Source organism: Macaca fascicularis, chromosome 19, assembly GCF_037993035.2.
Source record: "Macaca fascicularis isolate 582-1 chromosome 19, T2T-MFA8v1.1".
NCBI lineage: Eukaryota > Metazoa > Chordata > Mammalia > Primates > Cercopithecidae > Macaca > Macaca fascicularis.
In genome coordinates, this window is record NC_088393.1 from 14,417,357 (window position 1) to 14,429,725 (window position 12,369).

Below are 12,369 nucleotides of genomic sequence, written 5' to 3' on the forward strand. Positions count from 1 at the left end.
TGTATATAGTATGCGTATATTGAAATATGCATATGTGTGTATATATGTATATTTATATTATATATGTAATGTAAATATGTATACATATATACATTATGTGTATATGTATATTTGTATATCTATATATTTATATGTATATTTATATACACATAGAGAGATATATACATATAATTATTTTTTTCAGAGACAGGAGTTTCATTATCATGCACAGACTGGTCTTGAACCCCTGGGCTCAAGCGATTCTCCTGCCTTAGCCTCCCAAAAAGTGCTGGGATTCTAGGTGTGAACCACCACGCCCGGCCTATTTCATTTTAAACTTTCCAACAACCATGTCCGGGTTTGGGTTCTGTCTGCTAGATAGGGAGCTGAGGCTCAGAGAGGTTAAGGTGCTTGCCCCAGGCCACACAGCCGGGAAGTGGCAGGGCTGCGTTTGAACTCTGGTGTTCTGCACTCCTGACTCATCAGTTTATTGCCGGGAAGCAGAGTCATGGGGAAAGCTGTCTCCCGGGGACCCGTGCCAGTTCCCTGCGTGCCTGCCATCTGGACTTGGGATTCTGATCAGCATTCCCAGTGGGAAGGTGTTTTGAGTCCAAAAAGCTCCTGTGAGCTGCATGAGGCCACAGGGGCTTTTTGGGCCCTGTGCCCGGGGGCAGTTATGGGTCTTGACACCAGATGTAAGCTCATCAGTGGGACAGTACCCTTCTGTGGCCAGGGGCGATGGGACTGGGAGCAGGCCCAGGCTGCACTGAGAACCTGGCAGCTGTGGCTGACCTCAGAACAGGGCTGGCCTTGGCCGAGCTCGGTGGCTCACGTCTGTAATCCCAACACTTTGGGAGGCCGGGGCGGCTGTATCACCTGAAGTCAGGCGTTCAAGACCAGCCTGGTCAACATGGTGAAACCCCGTCTCTACTAAAAATACAAAAATCAGCTGGGTATGATGGCACGTGCCTGTAATCCCAGCTACTTAGGAGGCTGAGGCAGGAGAATCGCTTGAAACTGAGAGGCGGAAGTTGCAATGAGCTGAGATCTTGTCACTGCACTCCAGCCTGGGCAACAGAGTGACACTCTGTCTCAAAAAAAATTAAATGGGAGTAGTGGTGCGCGCCTGTAATCCCAGCTACTCAGGAGGCTGAGGTGGGAGAATCGCTTGAACCTGGGACGTGGAAGTTGCAGTGAGCTGAGATTGTGAGATTGCTCCACTGCACTCCAGCCTCAGTGACAGAGCAACACCCTGTCTCAGAGCAAAACAAAACAAAAGGAAAGAACAGGGCGGGCCTGGCTGCTAAAGGGCGTGTCCCTCTCCTAGGTGCTGGGCTGGGCATGGCCTCCCTCCGTCTCAGCCCTGCTGCAGCAGGGGATCGGCAGATGGTTTGGGGACCCTTGTACTTATGAGCCCTATCCCCAGCTCCGAAGCATTTGAGAGACAATGGGACAGAGGCATGAGTGGTTAAGAGGAAAGGCTCCAGCTCCATGCTTTTGTGGCTCCTGCCTGGCCCCGGAAGGCATTTGGGTCTGAGAGCCCTGCCTGCAGCTGGCTGTGACACCGGGCAGTACTGCATCCTGGCTGGCAACTGGACCAGAGCCTCTTCTGCACTAACACTCAGCACCTGTGTGTCACGATGTTCCCAGGTGGCCCTCCAGCTGCAGGGTGACCCTCAAAGGAAGGAGGAGGTAAAAAACAACAACTGTTGTTGGTTGACCAGGAGCCCCCAGAGCCCTCCACTGAGGTCACCTCCTCCCAGCAGCCGTGTGAGGGAGGCACCATCATGCCCATTTTACAGACAAGTTGAGCGAGGCTGAGGGGTAGGCTGCTGAAAGCCTTGAGCAACTGGTGACGGGGGGATTGAACGCAGGTCTTTCTGACCCCCAGATACATATGTCAGCCTCCATCCCCACTCAGGATGCCAGGCACAGGGCTCATTTGCTTTTTTTTTTTTGAGACGGAGTATCACTGTCATCCAGGCTGGAGTACAGTGGTGCGATCTCGGCTCACTGCAACCTCTGCCCCCACAGGTTCAAGTGATTCTCCTGCCTCAGCCTCCCGAGTAGCTGGTACTACAGGCACCTGCCACCACACCCGGCTAATTTTTGTGTTTTTAGTGGAGACAGGGTTTCACCATGTTGGCTGGGCAGGTCTCGAACTCCTGACCTCAAGTAATCCACCTGCCTTGGCCTCCCAAAGTGCTGGGATTACAGGCATGAGCCACTACGCCCAATCTTCATTTGTTTCTTAAAGTCAGTACATGGCATCTTGCCAGTTCTTCCAACAGGGAGACCCAAGCGTCACCTGCAGAGGTTACACCCCCTTCCAAAGGCCGCAGTTAAGGGCAGCAGAACTGGCGAGGGGGAAGTCAGCCCGAGCAGCCCACAGGAGGCCGGGCAGTGCAGTGGTTCCCATCCTTCATGCCTCTCTGTGCCTCCCTCCCCCTGGGTTCCAGGTTCTGCCCTTGGATGCCAAACTCAAGAGGTGTCGGAGTTAGCAGTGGGGCAAGGCAGGTGAGAAACAAGCCCTGGACAGGGATGGATGTGCCATGATTTGAACTTGGCTTCCTCCTAGCTGTGTGGCTTTTGAGGGGAGTCTCTATGGCTCCGTCTGTGAAATGGGAGGACAGCTGGCCCTAAAAGGCGGGGCCTCTGAGGAGTTCCACCTGATCCTGTGGGCAGCGCGTGGCCAGGCATCTGGCATGCTATAAGCACGCAGGAAATGGCTCTGGCTCCCTTCACTGCCCAGGGCCCTTTAACACAGTTCCAGGAAAGATGAAAGTACCTCCTGGCCCTGCCTCCCTTCCAGCGTCCAGAGCTTTGGGCTGCTGAGGATGAAGGAAACAGGATCTTACACTTGCCTCTTGGGTGTGCCCTCCGGGCTTGTGGCAGGCTGGGAAGGGACCCCAGGACCCTCCTGGCTGGCGGGAACTGAGCTGACAGGGCCCTGGGGCCACGCTTCCTGCCAGGTGAGGTCACTCTGGTAGGAGGAGTGGAGGCAGGCAGGATGAGAAGCCGTTTGGGGCCTTCCCACCTAGCAGGTGGCCAGCCTTAGTGCTCCGAGGCCCAGGGACTCGGGCAGCAGGGAACCTTGCCCACCGTGAGAGAGAAAAGGCTACTGCCTGCTTTGAACAGGGCGAAGACCATCTTCCTCCAGTCCCTGCCCTCCCCAAACTCCTTCTGCCAGAGTTAGACGGGAGGAGGTTCCTCACACCACCGGGTCCAAATCTGGCCCAGCTCGGGTACTCAAGTCACTGTAGCCAATGACCCTTCATCTGCCTGGTGTCAGACCCTCACCCACATGAACCCTGGCGCTGTGTCTTAACTCATGAACATATTACCAACCTTCTTCTGGGCCTCAGTTTGCCTGTCACCTGGGGATAACGAGAACACCCAATTCATCAAATTGCTACAAAGATCCAATGAGATCAGGCCGGGTGCAGTGGCGCACACCTATAATCCCAGCACTTTGGGAGGCCGAGGCAGGTGGATCACCTGAGGTCAGGAGTTTGAGACCGGCCTGGCCAACATGGCGAAAACCCATCTCTACTAAAAATACAAAAATTGGCCAGGTATGGTGGCTTGTGCCTGTAGTCCCAGCAATTCAGGAGGCTGAGGCAGGAGAATCACTTGAATCTGGGAGGCAGAGGGTGCAGTGAGCAGAGATCACACCACTGCAATCCAGCCTGGGTGACTGGGTGACAGAGCAAGACTCTGTTTCAAGAAAAAAAAAAAAAAAAGATCCAACGAGATCAGCTCAGCACCCAATAAACACTGATAAGTGGCAGGTGTTATTATTCATTCAACAAATATCCAAGCCAGGTTGGGATAGAGGAGGAAGGAGAGAGGATCTTCAAGCTCTTGGGAGGGGACACCAAGAGGAAATCCAACCTAAGCTTTCATCGGCAACATCATGCAGATTCCTAGGCTCTGCTGCCCAGTGAGTCTGAAATGGCCCCAGAGTCTGTTTCAGCTAGTCCCTTAGATGATTCTGAGGCAGCCAGTCCTGACAGCACTCTGAGAAATGCTGGCCTTGGCTTTCTCAGCCCTAAGAGAGCTGGCCCCTTGTGGCCCCTCCCACAAAGAAAGGGCTTTAAAAGCTCCTCACTTACTGGCTCTTTCTCCTCCTAGGGACAAAGCCCATGGGCCTCATCCCTTCCACTCAGGGGCAAGAAGAGGAGGTGATGATTAATTTCTAAAAGGCTAAGCTCAAAAGGAGGAGGTGGGAGATCAAGGAACAACCAAACCAACTTCTCTATTGGAGGCCTTCTCAGCACTGTGATTGTCAATCTTTTTCCTACAATTATTTGACCAAAGAGCCCTTTTCTACCTTTTAAGGAGCCTATATTAAGCAATTATGCAGGTTTGTTCCCTAGAGAGAAATAAATCACATATATAGCATGAGGTATTGTCCATATATTTGAGCATGAGAACCCTTTCTTTATGGAGCCTGGCACATAAAACAAGGGCATTACTGAACAAACTATTCTTTGGCAATGAATCTGCCAAGAAAAGCACTAGTGGCTGCACCTATCTTCAAAGCCAGCAGCTGTTTATGGAGATTGTTTAAATCTGTTACTTTAAATGAGGGCTTGGCAAAGTTCTGTAAAGGGCCAAGCAGTAAACATTTTCAGTTTTGTGGCTAGTCTTTGCAGCAGTTGTTCAACTCTGCCACTGTAATGTGAAAGTGGCCATGCACAATAGGTAAACAAATGAGCAGGCTGTGTGCGAATAAAACTTTATTTCTAGACACTGAGATTTTAACTTCATGTAATTTTCACATATCATGAAATATAATTCCAGTTTTGATATTTCCAATAATTTTAAAATATAAAAATCATTCTTCGCTCACCAGTCAAACAAAAATAGGCAGCAGGCCATAGTTTGTTGACCCCTGTGTTGGTTTTTTTTTTTTTTTTTTTTTTTGAGGCAAAGTTTCACTCTTGTTGCCCAGGCTGGAGTGCAATGGCACAGTCTCTGCTTACTGCAACCTCTGCCTCCCAGGTTCAAGCGATTCTCCTGCCTCAGCCTCCTGAGAAGCTGGTTTACAGGTGCCCGCCACCATACCTGGCTAGCTTTTGTATTTTTAGTACAGATGGGGTTTCACCATGTTGGCCAGGCTGGTCTTGAACTCCTGACCTCAGGTGATCCTCCCACCTTGGCCTCCCACAGTGCTGGGATTATAGGCATGAGCCACAGCGCCTGGTCTGACCCCTGTTTTGGATGCCAGATTCTCTAATCAAATGGTTTACATATTCAGCAAGGCCCTCCCAAAGACATAGAAAGAAAACTCACTCTCTTCATCTGTAGAATGGCTTCAATAATGAACTTGCAGAAGAATGGTAAAATTAAATGGGATGATGTGTGTTTCTCTCATCCTCTATATTCAATTCATTTAGAAGATTTGTCAATTACTCCTCCAAAATATATCCTAGAGGCTGGGTGTGGTGGCTCATGCCTGTGATCCCAGCACTTTGGAAGGCCGAGGTGGGCGGATCATTTGAGGTCAGGAGTTTGAAGCCAGTCTAGCCAACATGGGGAAACCCCGTCTCTACTAAAAATACAAAAATTAGCTGGGCATGGTGGTGTGTGGCTGTAATCCCAGCTACTCAGGAGGCTTAGGCAGGAGGATTGCTTGCGTCTGGTGGGGCAGAGGTTGCAGTTAGATGAGACTGTGCCACTACATGCATACAAATACACACACACACACACACACACACACACACACACACACATCTCCTAATGACTGGGCACAGTGCTCACATCTATAATCCCACCACTTTGGGAAGCCAAGATTGGAGGATCACTTGAGCCCAGGAGTTCAAGACCAGCCTAAGCAACGAAGTGATGCCTTATCTCTATAAAAAACTGCAAAAATCAGTTAGGCATAGTACCCCTCAACTGAAGTCCCCGCTGCTCGGGAGGCTGGGGTGGGAGAATCATTTGAGCCCAGGAGTTCCAGGCTTCAGTGAGCTATGATCACACCACCACACTCCAGTCTGGGCAACAGAACAAGACCCTGTCTCTTTAAAATATATCCTGGACAGGCACGGCGGCTCACGCCTGTCATCTCAGCACTTTGAGAGCCCAGGGCAGGAAGATTGCTTGAGCCCAGAAGTTTGAGACCAGTCTTAGCAGCATAGCTGAGACTCCGTCTCGACAAAAAAATTTTAAAAATCAGGAGGCCGAGGTAGAAGAATTGCTTGAACCCAGGAGGCAGAGGTTACAGTGAGCCTCTCTGCAAAAAAAAAAAAAAAAAAAAGGCTGGGCGCGGTGGCTCACGCCTGTAATCCCAGCACTTTGGGAGGCCGAGACGGGTGGATCATGAGGTCAGGAGATCGAGACCATCCTGGCTAACACGGTGAAACCCCGTCTCTACTAAAAAATACAAAAAACTAGCCGGGCGAGGTGGCGGGCGCCTATAGTCCCAGCTACTCGGGAGGCTGAGGCAGGAGAATGGCGTGAACCCGGGAGGCGGAGCTTGCAGTGAGCTGAGATCCGGCCACCGCACTCCAGCCTGGGTGACAGAGCGAGACTCCGTCTCAAAAAAAAAAAAAAAAGAATGCTGCAGATCCATTCCTGCCTCACGGCCTCGGCCCCAACCTCTTCCTCCCACCTGGCATGCTGTCCCCACCGCCACTTTCACGGCTGGCTTCTCCTCCTTATTCAGGTCTCAGCTCATATGCATTTCCTTGGGTCTAAAGCACATAGTACTATTTTATTTGCTTACTGACACTGTGTTTCCCTGTTGAGTTTATTTTCTTTCTTTTTCATTTTTTAGAGACAGGGTCTTGCTCTGTTGCCCAGGCTGGAGTGCAGTGGCACAATCACAGCTCACTGTAACCTTGAATTCCCGGTCATAAGTGATCCTCTGGCCTCAGTCTCCAGAGTATATGGGACCACAGGCCTGTGCCATGACACCTGGCTAATTTTTTAATCTTTTTAAGAAACGGGGTCTCGCTATGTTGCCCAGGCTGGTCTCAAACTCCTGAGCTTAAGTGATCCTCGTGTCTCAGCCTCCCGAAGTGCTGGGATTACAGGCATGAGCCACTGCATCTGGCTGGATTTATTTTCTTCCTCCTAGTTCCTCTTCCCTCCATGACTGGAAAGGTAAGTTCCCCAACGGCAGAGACCTGGTGGGCCTTGCCCCTCACTCTGTCTCAGCTCCTAGAAAACTGACAGACAAGGCCGGGAGCAGTGGCTCACACCTGTAATCCCAACACTTTGGGAGGCCGAGGCGGGTAGATCACCTGAAGTCAGAATTCAAGTCTAACCTGGCCAACATGGTAAAACCCTGTCTCTACTAAAAATACAGAAATTAGGCTGCTGCGGTGGCTCACACCTGTAGTTCCAGCACTTTGGGAGGCCAAAGCGGGTGGATCACCTGAGGTCAGGAGTTCAAGACCAGCCTGGCCAACATGGTGAAACCCTGTCTGTACTAAAAATACAAAAATTAGCTGGGCATGGTGGCAGGCACCTGTAATCCCAGCTACTTGGGAGGCTGAGGCAGGAGAATCTCTTGAACCTGTGAGGCGGAGGTTGCAGTGCAATCACGCCATTGCACTCCAGCCTGGGCAACAAGAGAGAAATTCTGTCTCAAAAAAACCATACCAAAACAAAACAAAAATTAGCTGGGCATGGTGGCGGGCATCTGTATTCCCAGCTACTTGGGGGGCTGAGGCAGGAGAATTGCTTGAACCCTGGAGGTGGAGGTTGTGGTGAGCTGAGATCATGCCACTGCACTCCAGCCTGGGCGACAGAGTAGGACTCTGTCTCAAAAAAAAAAAAGAAAAGAAAACTAGCAGGCACATGGGGGGGTTTCGACTCTTACTGTCCAGGCAGCATAAACGATGCACTAGAACACACTGCTAGTGAGCAGCAAAGGCAGGTTCCAGTCTACCGGCTGCTGAGACCTTGTGAGAAAGTTACTTCCTCCTGCCAGTAACCGGCTTGTGCGACAGAGCCAGGCAATGCCTTCTGGTCCAGAACAGGCCTGGGGAGTACGTGGGAGTCTCTCGAGCCTAGGAAGACCACGTCCTGCGCAGCTGCTATCGAAGGCAGCATCTCTGGGAGGGGCAGCCTGACCATCCCCTTCCCCGAGATGCTCAGGTACATGACAGAGGAGAAGGGTGAGGACCTCAGCTCCAGAGACACCATTTCCAGCTCCCCACCTTTCCCACAATGTCCACATCCCCACTCACCCAGCTGCCTCCTGGAAGGCTTGGGACTGAGTCTAGGCCTGAGCCCAAGTAGCATTTTGTTTGTTTGTTTTGAGACAGAGTCTTGCTCTGTCACCCAGGCTTGAGTGCAGTGGCACGGTCTTGGCTCACTGCAACTTCCGTCTCCCCGGTTCAAGGGATTCTCCTGCCTCAGCCTCCTAAGTAGCTGGGACTGCAGTCATGTGCTACCATGCCCGGCTACTTTTTGTATTTTTAGTAGAGCTAGGGTTTCATCATGTTGGCGAGGCTGGTCTCGAACTCTTTACCTCAAGTGATCCACCCGCTTTGGCCTCCCAAAGTACTAGGGGAGTGAGCACCCAAATTGAGACACTGTACCTGGCCAGGATTTTTCTTTCTAGTGACTCTCCTAAAGCCGGAGAACGGCCATTCAGCAGCAAGGGGAGTGACTTTTCCACTACAAACTGGATTCCTGGTAGCCAGCTTCCTGGCTCCCTGTCATCGACCCACACAGTCCAGCAAGCGAGACGCGGGTCAACCTTTAAAGCCACGAGGGCTCTCACTGGATTCAAAATGATAAAAATAAAAGCCAACTGTGTATTTCCGAGGGTTGAACAGGAAGTGACAATCACCATAACAGCAGAGGCTAACATTAACATAACTACGTTAGCAATTACTTTGTATTTAGTTAGTTTCAGCAATTCCTATGTATTTGAGATTCCACAGGTATTATTTTCCGGGATCCATAGCACAGAAACATGAGATTGAAAGGATTACCAAGGACTACTGCCCCTAGATGAAAGGAGGGAAAACCGAGGCCCAGAGAGCTTAAGTAACTCGCCTAAGAGCACACAGCTAGAAAAGCTGACTGTTTCAAGTCTGCTTCAAACCAACCTAGTGTTCTCTTCCTAGTCAAATGACTCCTCAGGCCCTTCACCTGTAAATGGAACTAGTGACTGAGGCAGTCAACAAGACCACATAATTGGTAACATCACTTTCTGCTCAGTTAGCTTTTTCTTTTTCTTTTTGAGACAAGAGTCTCACTCTCTGTTGCCCAGACTGGAGTGCAGTGGCCCGCGATCTCGGCTCACTGCAACTTCCGCCTCCCAGGCTCAAAAAATTCTCGTGCCTCAGCCTCCTGAGTAGCTAGGATTACAGGCATGTGCCACCATGCCTGGCTAATTTTTTGTAGAGATAGGGTTTAACCATGCTGGCCAGGCTGGTCTCAAACTCCTGACCTCCAGGTGATCCACCCATCTCGGCCTCCCAAAGTGCTGGGATTACAGGCGTGAGCCACCACGCCCAGCCTGCTCAGTTAGCCTTTCTAAGAAGTACTAGCCGGGCGTGGTGGCTCACGCCTGTAATCCCAGCACTTTGGGAGGCTGAGGCGGGTGGATCACGAGGTCAAGAGATAAAGACCATCCTGACCAACATGGTGAAACCCCGTCTCTACTAAAAATACAAAAATTAGCCAGGCATGATGGCGCTCGCCTGTAGTCCCAGCTACTCAGGAGGCTGAGGCAGGAGAATCGCTTGAACCTGGGAGGCAGAGGCTGCAGTGAGCCGAGATCAAGCCACTGCGCTCCAGCCTGGCAACAGAGCGAGACTCTGTCTCCAAAAAAAAACAAAAACAAAAACAAAAGTGCTGATGATCCTTCTAGCAACTTGGCATTTCTAGCTTTCTTGTTTGCTTGTTTGTTTTACTGAAAATTAATCTCCACCTGTCCTAACTTTCAAAGAGTCCCTGCCTCCTCTAAAAAGGGCCTGGGCTAGAAAAAGTACCTGGAGAAGTGAGGACCCGCCAACCCCCACCAGACTAATCTCAAACTCTTGGGGAAAAGCCTGAAATGATCCTTTTCCTTGGAATTTATTGACTAATTTAAAAGGAAACCGCTGCAGTTTGCACACCAATACTAAGCTCAAAAGCAAGACGGAGAATAACCCAAGGAGACTTGGCCTGGCTGGCTACTTAAAAAAAAAAAATTTTTTTTCCCCGAGCTGGCAGGATATTGTCACCCTAAAAAGCAGTGGCAAAGATTCTCCTCTCACAAATATGGATAGCTTCCCCTTTCCTCTGACCGCTCCTGCCCACGTGGCCCTAGAGGCTGGGACCTTGTCAGTGACATGTGACTCGGTTGACACTCATTTGACACAAAAACATGTGTCTGGCCAAGAGAAGCGGCTTTAAAAAAATCTAAGAAATTTCCTCAGGCGCCATTTGCTCCCCCGTTCCCAGTAGGGGAGACCTCAGTGGGGAGGACCCAGAAACGTCCCATCACCAGGAACAACCCCTGCAACCCCAAACCAGGAAACATCAGGTCTCAAACAGCAGCCCAGAGAAAAGCACTCAGGTTTCTGTTCCTCTAAAGCAGTCCCTCATGATCACTCCTCCCTGCCATGAACTTTGATTTCTGCAAACCAAATCCTCCACGCTAAAGCCAAATCGATTCCTAGCTCCTCCATGAAACTCCTCCCAGAGAGAAGGTGGCAGGTTTAGGAGTGGGCTGCAGTGTTGAAATCAGGACTAGCTGACAGTTATTTCATCAAACCAAATTCAGAAACAGTAGATAGAAGAAAAAGTTCAAAGATAAGCCATAAGCGAAATTCCTGGAAGGAATGAGGAGTCCCCGTTCTGCAGGAAAAGGGCGATGTCAATGATTCTCCCCATTTTATAGGATGGAAAACCGAGGCCTCAGATGGACAGGCACTTGTCCAAGCTCTGAGTCCTGGGGACAACTGCAAGGCTCTTAAGGAAGAAGACAATCGCTTAAGGATCTGGAAGAGGCCCGGGTGGTGGTTGCCCCACCTGGTTCCGGAGGAGGAGGTTGGGGAGACCCAGCGGGCCCCGCCCATACTTTCCCTCCTGGTCCCGCCCACCCACCTTGGCCCCGCCTCGTCCCTCCCTCGCTCCCATTGGCCCAGCCTCCCCAGGCCCGCCCCTTCGCGCCTCCCGACATATAAAAGCCCCCCGCCCCGGCCAGCCGACCTCCACTAGCCGCCGGCCTGCGAGCGCCCGCCCCTCGCGGGGGCCGGGCCGCGGGGACGGGGGCGGGTGGTGTCGTTCCAGCCGGGCCCCGGCCCCCTCCCCCACGGTCCAGACAGTCGCCGCCGCCATTTTGACCGCCCGCCCCTTCCCCCCGGACTGTGATTACAGAGACATCCACCGCCCCGGCCCCGCCGCCCGCCTCGGCCCGGCCAGCCACCCCGGGGCCGCCCCGGTTACCTCCGCTTCTCCCCACTGCTCTCTCGGAAAGGCTTTTCGGAGGTCTCGGAGTCGATGTTGGGAAGGGGACTGGACGTGCTGGGGTCCCCGGGCCAGGCCGGGGGGGTGGGGGTGGGGGTCGGCCGGGCGGTTGTTGTTGTTGACTCGCGTTGCCGGGTTGCTTGGTCGCCACGACTACCGTGGCTATGGCGCCTCCGTTTCCCTCACCGGGGCAACTGTTGCTACCCACCCTACTTACGTCACGCGCTGGGGGCGGGGCCCCGGGTGATTGGCGGTGCCAGGAAAAGTGATTGGACGGCGCCAGGCCTTGCAGATAAACTATTGGTCCCAATGCATGCTTTTCAACACCCTCTGGACTTCCCAGCGATCTGATTCATCGATATGAATGTCTATCAAAAGAAACTGAACCCTCAAAGGCAGCCGGGCCCGTCACTCCCGCAGGAAGCAGCTGGCTAAGAACAAAGGGGTGGGACTTGTGAGGACGGGATTGGTTTGCCGCTGTAAAATCGACCTCCTGGTTCGACTAAAAGGACGTCAATCTACCAAAGGTTTGCCGCGCTCTCTAGCTGGAGGTCGTGCGCATGCTTGGCACGCAAGGCCGATTGGGAGTTGTAGTTCACTCCTGCGTATCCTTTACATGTCTTACCAAATTAAAAAGGCGAGAAAGGAAGGCTCCGCTCCAGATTTCTCTCTCGCTCGGTGGGCCAGTTTCTGGCCTCTTGCGCTGACGTCAAGGGAGGAATGCGGTGACGCAGCGCAGACCCTCTGTGACGACAGCAGCGAAGGCCGGGCTCGGGGTTCGATTACGCCACTGGGCGCGCATTACCCCGCCTCCACTGCCCATGGCCGCGTCGGGGTTGGGTGGACGCGGGAGGCCGGGGCGGGGTTCGATCCCAGCTCCCACCCGCTGGGGCGACATCCTCCTCCACCCAAGCCGGCCAGACAGCGCGGCCGCCGCGCCCTCTGCCGCCTCCCCGTCCCCTCCAG

At 52.3% G+C, this 12,369-nt stretch overlaps 1 protein-coding gene across 7 annotated transcripts in view; it reads right to left on the reverse strand.

Annotated features, from left to right (window-relative positions):
• RFX1 (regulatory factor X1) overlaps nucleotides 1-11,599 on the reverse strand; it is a 47,126-nt gene extending 35,527 nt beyond the window's left edge. For all 7 annotated transcript variants that reach the window (XM_074026125.1, XM_074026123.1, XM_065536234.2 and 4 more), the window contains exon 1: nucleotides 11,383-11,599. The gene's annotated coding sequence lies outside the window, so the exon portion shown is untranslated. The remainder of the gene's footprint in view (nucleotides 1-11,382) is intronic.
• Nucleotides 11,600-12,369: the final 770 nt, after the last annotated feature.